We start from the raw sequence: 13,137 nt of genomic DNA on the forward strand, positions 1-13,137 counted from the left end.
TTTTTTGTTTTTTTTAAAACTTATTTTCATGTATTGAATTTTCTTTCTTTTTCCCCCCACTAATTTTCATGTTTTGATTTTTTTTTTATAATAGTTTTCATATTTTGAATTTTCACTTCTTACTAATTTCTTGCAAATGTTTGGGGTCATGTCTTCTTCTGTTGCTCATTTGCCTTCTTCCCAGGTTGTTGAAAGAAACCAAGCCAATGTGTTCAGGTGTCAAAGGGTTCAACCAGGCATGTGCAGCAGATGTTGTACTTGCTCCAGGTGTCCACAGGGGGGCGGTGCCTGCTGCACTTTGCCGCCGCTGCCTTGGAAACGCACCACCGGAGAGCGTCACCACTTCCTGAAGCTCACGTTGTTGCTGACATCAGAGGCGCAGCTCCAGGGAAAAACTCAGCTCCTCTCTGTAGTGTGTGTGGAGACAAGCGAAGAGCAGGGTGAGAGAAAAAAACTTTCCTCTGGAACACATCAGCCATTGCAGTTTGTCTCTGTGTGTAAACACAGCTCTGGATCATGCACCTGGGAGCACAGGAGATCTCTCTGCCTCAACACAGCTTGTATTTGTAATTCTTCAGCACTGAGCGCAGTTTCCGGATATCAGCCCACTGTTATTTGGAGGAAGGTTTGCTCTGCATCTGTTGGGATTTTTCCGCTCTTCCTGACGTTTATCTGTGATAACTTATACTCGGACAATTAATCCATCTTCACACATCCCGCAGACGCAACTACAACATGGAGACACAGTGATAACAAGGTAAGTGTGCAGTCACGATTTGTTTGGTGAGATCACTGCTTTTAGACTGTTATTTCCTGTTTACACCAAATGAGATGCCAGCACATTCAAACTGACTTGGGGCCGGTATTAAAATAGTCATTTGTAGTTTTAATTACTGTTTTAATAAAACACGAACATGTGCACCATGTTTACTGATTACAACCTTACTAAACAGGACTTCTTGCGAATGTGGATTGTTATTTGAACAATCTTAGATTTGAACGTGGAGGCCCATAATCATCTGCAATATTTGTTGTTAGAATATCTTGGTTGATATGTCATACTTTGTTGCTTGGATAAATGTTTGCATGTCTGGTGTTTGGTGTGTGTCCATGTCTGGAGGTGTGAGTGATCTCTGGAAAGTCACTGTCATCCTGTGCTTGTAGACTCATTCATGTCCTGTGTCCTTTTTCGTCTCTGCTCTCAGTCTTCCAGACCTCTGTGATTCACAGTGGTCAGTTAATCTGGTGTTTCCCTTGAAAGGAGGGATCCTCTTGTCCTGAAAAGTCCTTCACATGCTTCATTTTTTCCTCCCTCAACCGTCGTCCTGATCCCTGCACATTTCCACAGCAGTCCAGGCTTGTAAAAGTGATGAGGATGCTGGTGAGCTTCGTCCACAGCCTCACCACACATTCCTGCCATGGCAGACCTCTGAGACAATCCTCCAAATTAGATTTTAATGAGGCCATCATGTTCATCAAATCAAACCAACATGAAGTGCACTCGCAGGAGTCTGAGCAGCCGACTGACGGATGAGTTTATCAGCACATTGGCGTGCCCCGGGGGGCTCCGAAATAGCCTTAAAGTGAGAGTCAAACTGTCAAGTGGAAGCCGCCCACAGATATGGTTGGTGTGCCTCAAGCAAAACAATCCATTTGGCTGATAACAGGACTGGATCCCACAGCAAATATGCCAGCCAGAGACAGAAGCGACGGGTTGTTAATTGTGTTTTGATGGGACTAATGAGGAAGAGTTTATGGTTCGACTGTCTGTTGTGCAGGTTAACCTGGCGCAAGGTCAGCTGTGTTTGTCAGGTGCTTAAGGAGAGTTTTGGAGTTCACTCATGCAGCTTATATTTCTCAGAGAAAATTGTCTCCATCTCTCCTTAACATCCTGCTGTCAACTCTCTGTACAATTTCAAGCTGAGAGTCTTAATCAGAACGACCTCTTCTCCCTCACGCCGCCTCCCCCCAGTGAGGAGTGTGAAGTAATGCTTTCATATGCCAAATTTACAGAAGCCTGATTGATCGCCAGACGCCCACTGACCAGAGGGTTGGAGGTGAAAGGTTACTGTGAGTCATATAAGCAGGCTTATTATCTTCCCTCGAAGGCCTGTTTTGGATGTTGCCAGGTTACAATAGGAGGCAAAACAAGTTTATCATTAAGTGTCATACTCTCTTAATAAGCTTGATGCAGTATTATTAGTTAGTATATTACTGTTCATAGCGTGCCAGGCGGCGGAGATGTTGAGTACAGTGAACAGTAGCTTGGGAAACTTTTGTCTTGCAGTCTAATGGAAAGCCTGCTTTACAAAGTGCAGGTGAGAGGCTTGAAAGACATGGGAACCGGCCCTTAGAGAAAAATGCAGTTGATTGCATGATGGGAAATGTAGGAGCCAGCATTACTGAAGCTTGATTCAACTTAAAGTCAGAATATCTTTGCCTCTGCTGCTTTCGATTTTGGTATTTTCCTCCCCAATCTGTCTATTGCAAGTTCCATAACTTTGTAGATGTTAATCCATAATGACAAAGCAAACACGCCTTTAAAGATTTGATATCTATTGAAACTTAAGGGATAGTTCATCCCAAAAATATATAGTTTTCCAACACTAGATTTAGATGGCGCTCGGCGTGTGGTGCTCAAAGTGCCAAAAATTACATTTGAAGAACTGAACAGTCTCTTTACAGAAATCATGACCCGATTACTCAAGATAATCCACAGACCTTGTTGAGAGTGGTCTCATGAGGGAACTATTTTCTTTTTCCAAACTACACCCACCAAATGTATCACCACGCAGAAGGAAGCGTGCATCTATTGCTAGCTCACCTAGCACCACTGAGCTAGCTACAGTTACAGCTCAGCCGAGGAGGACATTATTATTTGCATCTTGTGCTGTCACGAGCACGAGCCTCTCGTCCATGAGGAGATGCACACTTCCTTCTTCATGGTGATTGGGTTGGCAGCTGTAGTTTGGTAGAAAGAAAGTAGTTCCTACGTGAAACTCCTCACTACAAGGTCTGTGGATTATCTTGAGTATCTGCCGATTTGAGCACCACAAGCTGAGTGCCATCTAGTTCCATCATATTCCAGAGATGCCAAACATCTCTACGGCCAATATCTCCGACACTCGGCAACTCACACCAAAACAATCTAGATTCCGAAATAGCTCTACACAGTCAAGAGGAGAAATATGTATTTTTCACTTTAGGGTGAACTGTCCCTTTAAAAGTTGAGTTAATGTGGACCTAAGTCAATTCATAAACATCATAAACCAAGGTCCAAGGAATTCTCTCTACACCTCTTAGATGAGTGGTTCCTAACTGGTGGGTAGCGTTCCAAAAGTGGATCAGGAACATGTAAAAAAAACCCCTCGATTTTGAAGTACAGTGAATTTTCAGCACCGAGTTTTTATTTTGAAGTGGCAATTCCTGCTGTAGAGTGACGAATGGACAGCTACTTGACAGAGACAGCAAACTAGCTTGACGACAGCTACTTGACAGAGACAGCAAACTAGCTCGACGACATGGCCAAACGCAAGTATGATGCTGAATGTATTAAAATGTGTGGACCGTGAACTCATGACTGAGGAGAATTCTGGACCCCGTAGCTGGACCAGTTGGGAACCACTGTCTTAGGTGGCACTCTGCTGAGGCATGGAGCCAGAGATGTAATGGAAAAAATTTGGTACTACTACCAAGACTCTGCCTTAAGCTGCCAGTCTGACCCAACTGGGCAAGAAAGGTCCAGATGTAAGCAAAAACCAAGTAACCACTGTAAGAGAGCTACAGTTCTCTGCAGAGATGGGAGAGCCAAACAGAAGGGCAACCGTCTCTTCAGCACCCCATCGATCAGAGCAGTGTAGCACATAGAAAGCCACTAAAGAAAGCTCTCTCAGACTTTGCCAGATGGCACAGAGGACTCAAAACATGAGAGGAAAAAGATCGTCTAGTCCGACAAGACAAGAAACGGAGCTCTGACTGCCAAGTGCTGTATCTGGCTCAACCCAAATATCAGCCACCTGGATTATACCATCCCTGTGGTAAAGCAGGGTAGTTGCAGCATCATGCTTCACGAGACACAAGACGGAGAGAAAAATGAGCAGGGACAAACACAGACACATCCTTGAGGAAAATAATCTCATCTCTCAGTTGAGCAATGATTCACTTCTCTGCTCGGCAAAGACGAGAGAAAAAATGCTGGAGTGGCTTCAGGACAGGACCCAAATATGAACTCTGTGAAAAATCTGTGAATTGACCTAAAGATCTCAGTTTTCCAACACTTGCTAAACAGAGCTTGTGCTTGTGTGCAATGTAGGAAGAATGACACTACACAAATACAGGTGTGCAAAGTGGGTTGCGGCACACCCAAAGATGACGTAAAGCAGTAACTACTGACTGTGCTGCTTCTGGATGTGAATACTGAATTAAGAGTCTTGTTATGTATATATGATGCTTCAGTTTTATTTTTAACTTCACAAATATTACACCAGATCATTGCTTTGAAATTAAGAGGTCTTTTGTAGAGGCTAATGGAAGAAAATGCAACTCTTATCGCTTTCAAATTAGGCCTACAAAAGTAGAGAGTGGAGAGGTCTGACCGCTTCCTGAAGTCAGTCTGGGTTGCCTTGTGTTATCGGCAAGGTCCAGCCCCCTTCTCTCCAGAAACCAAGAGGAAGTTGTCTTGATTGAGCTTTGTCTGCACGGCTTGTCTGACCGTAAGGACAAAGCCATCAACAGCAGAGAAGGCAAGGACAGCCAGATAGACACAACAAAGCCAGACTGGACTCACACAATACCGCTGAGGACAACTTTGTGGTAAAAAAAAAAAAAAGTCTTGTGAAACACATTAACTGGTCCTTGTTTTTGATTGGATTTGATGTATTCAAATATGAGTACATATACAAAGAAGCGAGGCCTGTTTGTAGTTGGTTGCAGAAATGTTAAATGGAATCCACGGGGGGGGACTCATGAAATTAAATCATGAAATTGCTTTTGGATTTTTCATTGTTATACTCACTCAGCCTCTTGAGTATCAAAAGCCCAGAAACCAGAGACACTCTTCATGGATAAAGCTTTGGTGGCAGAGCAGAAATACTTTCCTGCCTCTTCCTGAACCACAGCTGTTTGACATTCTGTCTCGTGAAATGGGTTTAAGTCTATGAGCTGTCTCTGCATGGCTGCATTTGGGTGGAGAAACACAATGAATGAATGTGCTTGTAATAGCATGTCACTGCATAATGGAAAAGACAGCTTACTTTACAGATTGTGCTTGGATTCCTCTCATGGGGGGGAGAATATGGTTCTGGTGATCCGGGGAGTGGATATGTTGTGGACGGCAGGAGAATCACTCCTTCAATCGGCTATTTTTAGCCGGTGTTGTGTGGTTGATGATAATGGCAGACAGATCTTATCTCTGAGCTAATAGAGCCATCACTTTCACTGAGGAGGATCCTCTTACAATGGAGTCTGATTGGTACCAGTGGATTGAGTTAACATAGTGCATCAGCTCCACTATTCATATGTCCCTTTGGGCCCTCATTATACCAGCTACTTCCTCCTGTGACTACTATTGTCTTCTTGAAATTTCATGGGTTAAAAATTGATGAGTGATGAAACCAACGCTCAAACTTAGGATTGATGAATCATGTAAGTAACATTCACTGGTTCCAGATCCTCAGATGTGAGGCTTTGCTGTTTATCTTCTGCATATCATTACTAAGTGAATATAATTGAAATCTGTATGAATACAAGCTATTTTAAGGTGTCTTCTTCGGCTCTGGGAAACTGTGTCGGTATCTTGGACAAAATGATTGAAAGGGACATACTGCGTTTCTTTATCTTCTGTCTTATTTATAATGTTACAATGTCAGATGTGCATATTCAACATGGCCGAAGTTACAGGTAATAAGGTAAATGTATGTAAAAGTAATTTCTGTGAGCAAAAACCGTTTAAAATACTTGACAGACAAGCTGACGTCATCGCATTATTTATATGCTCATCTGCTCCAGACATGCTTCAGCAAGAGTTCACATTGTGTAGCCTACACTGCTACATGTAGCGATATGCTAATGTCAGGGAAACATGTTATTTGGTTTCCAGTGTTGTTAATTTCTCCCCAAGTTTGGATCATGTTCCTGTTGGATCATGTCCAGTTGTGAAGACTTAGGTTTAATAGCTTTTATTAGGAATTATTTTACAGTAGGAAGTGCAGTTATATACTTTGTTACAGTCATTCCCCAGCTGCAAGTACCCTGCTACATGTAGCTACTGTCGAGGAAACATGTCATTTGGTTGCAGATGTTCTTAATTTCTCCCCAATTTCAGATCATATTCCTACTGGAACATGTCCAGTTGTGAAAACTTTGGTTTAGAAGCACTTATTGGGTATTTTTCGCAGTAGAAAGTGCAGTTATACACTCTGTTACAGTTATTCCCCAGCTGCAAGCACACTGCTACATGTAGCTACATGCTAGCATGAGTGAAACATCTAATCTTGGATGCTGTTGTTAATTTCTCCTCAGTTTTTGATCATATTCCTGCTGGAACATGTCCAGGTGTGAAGACTTTGCTTGAAAAGCTTATTGGGTATTTTACAGTAGAAAGTGCATCTATACCCTCTGTTACAGTCATTCCCTAGCTGCAAGCACACAGCTACATGTAGCTACATGCTAAGTCAGGGTAATGTGTAATCTTGGCTGCTGATGTTGTTATTTTCTCCCTGATTCTGGGTCATACTCCTGCTGTAGCATGCCCGGTTGTGGTCAGAAGTGGTTCATGGTAGAAAGTATTTTTTGAACATTAAAGCATGTAAACATGTTCTAGTATAAACCCAAAATACAAGTATCAACCTGGAAATGAGCACAATAAGTTCCCCTCAATAGGGGACTTTTGATACCTTGCTTTGGGCCATTGCACATTTTTCTACAAAACCTTGTCAAAGACAAAACAAGACTAATAGTCTTTGAGAGTGTACTAACTTTAGCAAAACGCCAACGTCAGTATGCTAACATGCTCTTAATGACAATACAAACATTCTGATCGTTAGCAAATAAAGGTTTTAGTTTTAGAAGTACGAGGGTGGCAGGTAGTACACAATGTTGATTTGCATAGCACTACACATATTTACACATAGTTGATTGAGTCTCGCTTACAGAGGTACGCTAATCCTGTGGTTGCAGCCACACCCATAGGTGGGACTCAGTTTTATATCCAAGATCACACACCTGAACTTGATGCCTCTGAGGGAATGCCATTAGTTTAGCAGATATTTGGTTATAAACCAAGTGTGACGAATTATGAAGGTGTGACATGAAAAGTAAGTGAATCACCAAATTTAGTGGCATTCATCCTCTGGGGACCATGAATGTTTGTTCAGAATTTCATGGCAATACACACAGTATATGTTGAGATATTTCAGTCTGCTCGTGGACATTTTCTGGTTCCAGATTTTTGAATTTTGGATTTTTTTTTTAAAGATTTTAGAGACTTAATTGATAGTAAAATGAATAATCCTCCTGCAACCTTAAATGAGACTCACTAGTGTTGCACAATGCAAAGAGATTGAGCTCCATTGAATAATCCCCCAGTTGAGCAGGCATTTACCTTGGAAACAAGAGATACAAATGTGTAAATAATGGCATCAAATCAAAAGGGAAATTCCTTTATTTGAAATAAAACAAAGATTTAGTGCCAGGTGACGGGAACAATCCTCTTATTATGTTGTAGGAAGGAGTTGTTAAGCCTTGTGTCTTGCTGGAAAGCTTGGATCTGTTCTCAGCAATAACTCCTGTGAGACAAAGAAAGCAGAGCCAAGGTTGTGATAAATGAGCGCCGAGGCCCCACATGGAGTGACGTTCTCCAGCCCACGCACTCCTGCCACCGCCCGGCAGTCCTCAAACACGTCCCTGCTTAGAAAACCCTCAGCTTGCTCAATGTGCAGGAGGACACACTGTATTGTCTTACTTCCCAGAATCAGCAGGCATTACGCTTGTGACTCATGTGGCCACAGTACAGTTTTGGCAAGCGTTCAGCCGACGGGACACCCCCGCCACTGACCTTTTAAAAAGAGTAAGTCACCTAAATATCCGTGGCTCACTAATCACCCTTCATTTCCTGCCCGTGTTGCAACGCAGACAGTCCACCGGGTATTGTGACCAGTTCACTGTCTCCTTATGATTTCAGGCCTGTGATGATTTGTGTTCTTTTTTGTTTTGGATACAGAATTTAAAAGGACCGTATTAGGTTTTTAGCTATTAAATGCACATCAACTGCATTTAACATCGCAGCGAACCATGTTGCAAACCATTATATTGTTCTGTTTTTTTAGTTTAGATGTATTTACCCTACTTTTCAAGGCGTTTTTTCTGTTCCAGTAACTTCCATACAATATGAAAATCAATGAGCAGACTCTTGAAACTTGCTTGAGTGGTACAACCCAAGGCAAGTAAATAATTAGGCTGCATTTATATATGTCAGAATTATATCATTTTTGTGAGTCGATGCAGTACAGACTTTATACCTTAAATTAACTTGCATTTAAATTGAAGTATTGCACAACAATAATTTGACAGAAATAAATATAGGCTATGGTTTTACATGTAAAAATTTGGTTCCAGTTTTACAGTTGATTTATTTTGAATATTTAGTTCACTTTCCTCACATTTAATAAAGAAATTCACAAAAAAATGCTGTATATAACTTGGTATTAAAGACACTTTCTGAAGGTCTCAGTCTTGTATTAGACTCGACTGCATTTATACTCAGACTTGTCTCGGTTTCGGACAAAGAGAACTCTTGATTTTATTGAAAGGTTGTCAGAGACCACAACTGCAGGGATATCACTACATGTATTGATAAAGAAAGTTACGTTGATTTCAGCCTCTTAGTGTTTGTTTGTGATTGTTTACATATAGAAAACAAAGGGAATTTCCCACACAAAAAATTCACCTCTGCAAAACCTTTTGATTATTTTATCAAGACATTTCACATGGTACTTACTCATACGCACATACAGTACAGCAATAAGAGAGATGCATGAAGAGGAATCTTCCTTTGTTTTCTGTGGGTGTTTTTATAGGTGAGTCTTTAAGATCAGTTTGAGGAGTGCCTATGGTTTGCAAGTTCCACATTTTATCATAAGTATGTCATACATTGTGGAACTGGTCTGATCTTGGTCATGACTTGGTCTCGGTTTAGGTAGTCTTGACTCCAACACTGTCTAAAGTAAGTTGGGAAACAATGGAAAACTTTTAGATTTAATATTCACATTTAAGGTTTATTAGACATATTAAACATATTGGTAACAAATATACTGTATATAACAGTGGTTCCCAACTGGTCCAGCCACGGGGTCCAGATTTCTCCTTAGTCATTAGTTCAAGGTCCCCACAGTTTAATACATTCAGCGTCATAATTGAGTTTGGCCATGTTGTCGAGCTAATTTGCTTTCTCTGTCAAGTACCTTTCCATTAGTTATTCACTCTACAGTAGGAAATGGCACTTCAAAGAGTCTGCTAATTTTTGTACTGAGCATCCAATTAAACCAGCTATTTAAGTTTAGCATGCTTTAAAAAATGCTGCATAGAAGATATGTAGTTGAAGAAAGTTTGACATTTATTTAGACCCAGCAGCTGCTTAGCTTAGCATTAAGACTGAAAATGAGGACACGTCTAGCCTGGCTCTGTCCGAAGTTAACGCAGTCCACCCACTAGTAGATTATTTCTGTGTCCTGCAATGGTGTAGGGCCTTGACCCCTGTTCAAGTCCTCACTGAGCAAACTCTCACAGATGTCGTGTCCTCTCCACCTCCTGATCTCTATGATTCTTTGGACTGTCTATTTTGGCATGTAATGGTTGTTACAGACATGCTACGCTGGAGTGTGAACCCAACAGGCGTGTTGCAAAGTTTAGAAGTTGACCTCTGTCTGAAATGTCGATTTCTTTGGGACTCCACAAGAGAGATGTCAGACATTAGGTCATACGGCTCAAGCCACTAGGCAGCTGGAGAGACCATCCTCTTCTCTGGTCTAAAGGGGGAGGGGGGGTTCCCCTCGGAGACCTACAGCCAACAACGCGCTGTTTTCTTGGTTACAGAGTGATGTAAGAGAGCTGAAAGAGGTTACTGAATATGTATGCATGCATATACGTGTTAGCCTGCACGGTCTTGGCTGTGATTCCTGTGCAGTCATTCCAATAAAAATAAAAATGCAGTTTGTGGTTTGAGGAGCACGACTCTGCTTTGTCTGGCTCAGACAATTCCCCACAACCCTCTTCTGAAATCCCATCCTCTGCTGTCCTCTTTTTAATTAACTTCCTCTGTCATTTCAGCACAGTCCTCATACTGTGACAAAGGAGAGGCCTCTGCCAGTGAAACATTGGCCTGGCACGTGATGTTATCCATATTTGACAGTGTAGTGCGTCATGGCGTTGGAAGCACTTCTGGATGTGCGCAGCATTTCTAGGTTTGTCTCATGATCTCGTAGAGAGACAGACAGTCTTTTCTTGGAGGATGTGTGGCTGCAGAGCAACAAGAGCGGGTGGCGATTAGCATTTGATCTTCAACAAGCGGGCTGTCACGCCGCCCGCCTGCCAAGAAGTGTGGGGAGAATTGGGCTGGCGATCTGTGGGCACCACTAGCCCGGCGTCATGCTGGGCAGAGGGGCGAAACAGATGGGCCATCTGGTGACTCGCTGGCACAGGACAGGGCTTTTCTGTTCCCGTGTGTGCATGTGTGTGTTTGTGTGTGTGCAGCGTGGACAGACCGGGCCACGTGGTGTTAGGAGACCACCTGTCCTGTGGCTGTTCTTCATCTCTTTCATGTGTGGTCAGCAACGCCACACTAGCACAGCCTGACACAGAGCTTTGCAGGGACATATCATACCCCCCTTCAATTTGCTGCCTGATCTCAAAGTGTGTTTTGGGGATTAATATAAGTCGAGCGCTCATATTGTGATATGTTTCGAACACCCCGTTCTCAGAAAAGTGGTCACCCTTGAAACATTCTTTCCCAGGCTTAAAAGTTGTAGCTCTCCTATCCATCAGCTCTGGTGATTTGTGCCACTGACAGCAGTACACTGCACACTGAGCATGTTCCCATGTTCAAACTCCGCCAGCACCCTGTGACTCGGCCCCTCAGGCTGTAAATTGCTCCAGTGGCTGTCTTTATTGCTTTTATGAAAAGTTTTCTGGCCGACACAAAGAGAAAGTCTTTGTGTCTCCGCAGACAGGCTGGAGCGTTCGTCTGAGCAGAGTGTTCTGGGTTAAAGTTCTGGGCTTTGGAGAGCACAAGGACGCGTGCAACATGGACACTGGAGATAGAGCAACAAAAAAAAAAAGATGCTTGGAGAAAAAGACAGAAAATATCTGGGGAGTGTTGCTTTTAATCTCTCTGGAGGCTCTTTAGTGTTTTCCCAAAGATTTTGTGTTGGAATTGATGGTCAGACTGCTGCTGAATCCTCTATACAAGATTATATACCCACACTGCTTTATTATTGCAGCATTTCTATTCATTTTTAATGTTTTTCCTCTATTATATTTGTCTTTATTTCCCCCCCTTGTATAAAAGAACAACTCAGCATGTTATCTCCTCTTTTCACTGAGCTGCTCTGAACGGGACTCTGCAGTTAATCAAGTGACGGAGTGTTTAGTTTGCAGCAAGTATTAATCATAAACAAAATGTCACAACAGCAGAACTGAAGCATTTTCGAAGCGTTTTCGCGAGGCTGCAGCGCTGATAAATGTTGGCTCTGTCATTGTGGCTGAAATACTGTGAGACTCTGAGACTGTAACCACTGACAACAGTGATCCTGTGTTGTCTGTGTGTAGCAACAAGCGGTCGTTGCAGCTAGTTCTCAGATCACTCAGCCATGACCTTAAACGTCACCCTTAAAATACCTGAGAATTTGTTCTTAATGTAAACTAAAGGACTTACAAAGTGTTATACTACTTGTTTTAATCACACAGTAGCAGGTTTCTTTGACCGCAGCATCTTCATTCATACAGACGAGCAACACACACTTTAAAAGTGCTGCAATAATTTCAGTGAGTTCCTGTCGTTGGTTCTCTTGCACTTCCTCTTTCATGAGCTGTGGTTACATGCAAATAGTTTTTTGTAGCTTTTCTTTGTTTATTTTGCATTTTAAAGAAGCAGTGTGTAAGAGTTAGGGGGATTCTGTGGCCTGTATCAATGAGGATTTGCAGATTACAGCCAGCTGAAACTTCTCCCGGTTAGAATTCCTTCACTCTTCATTGTTTCCGAGGTTTTTACCAGGAGCCAAATTATCCGCAAAGTTCTCTTACTCTCTAAAACAAACAGACCAGGTGATTTAAACCGGTAAAAACATCTAATATAAAGCAGTTTTAATGTTACAAATCAGTGTTTCTTTGAATGTTTGCTGCCTGCTAAGGTGTACTGTTTTTCTCTTATAACTTAAGATCCAGAGGTTCCGGAAATTTTTACCGGGAGCCAAATTATCCGCAGACGTCTCTTACTCTCTAAAACAAACAGACCAGGTGATTAAAACTGGTAAAAACGCCAAGTACAGCAGTATCACATTGCAAATCAGTGTTTCTTCGACGCTCACCAGCCTAGTGCCTACTAATGTGTCCTCACTGCTTTCCTCTGATAACTTAAGATCCAGAGGTTCAGGAGGTTTTAACCAGGAGCTGAATTATCCACAGACGTCTCTTCTTCTCTAAATCAAGTGTGCGTCAAAAAATATTCAACAATTTCTACAATCAGGTTTCCACCTTACCATCTGCATCACCAATTTCCAGTCATGGGTCAAAGTTTCTGCCATCAAGTCTGCTTTTTTAGATCACAACTTTTTGCGTGGGAAATGGCGTACACGACTTTCAGGCATTGTTTTGTGCTCACATAATGTTAAGAAATGAGACCCCGAGTGATTTAAACCGGTAAAACACTGACTGATCAGTGTATTTCTGGCGCTATTCGGCTCGTCACAGAGGGGCTGCTACTCATTGTGGCCGATGCAAAAACGTGAATGGCTCTATCTAGAGTCAGTGTTTGTTTTGTCCATTCTGGGCTACTGTAGAAACATGGCGGTGCAACACGTTGGACTCCGTGGGTGAGGTCCGCTCCCTGTGTAGATATAAACGGCTCATTCTAAGGTAACAAAAGCA

At 42.3% G+C, this 13,137-nt stretch overlaps 1 protein-coding gene across 1 annotated transcript in view; it reads left to right on the plus strand.

The window, feature by feature from the left end:
* The first annotated feature begins 240 nt into the window (after nt 1-240).
* The window catches only part of map3k22 (mitogen-activated protein kinase kinase kinase 22), a 52,385-nt gene continuing 39,488 nt past the window's right edge, over nt 241-13,137 (plus strand). Inside the window, exon 1 of the mRNA XM_050056851.1 lies at nt 241-757. The gene's annotated coding sequence lies outside the window, so the exon portion shown is untranslated. The remainder of the gene's footprint in view (nt 758-13,137) is intronic.

Source organism: Epinephelus moara, chromosome 11 (assembly GCF_006386435.1).
Source record: "Epinephelus moara isolate mb chromosome 11, YSFRI_EMoa_1.0, whole genome shotgun sequence".
Classification (NCBI taxonomy): domain Eukaryota; kingdom Metazoa; phylum Chordata; class Actinopteri; order Perciformes; family Serranidae; genus Epinephelus; species Epinephelus moara.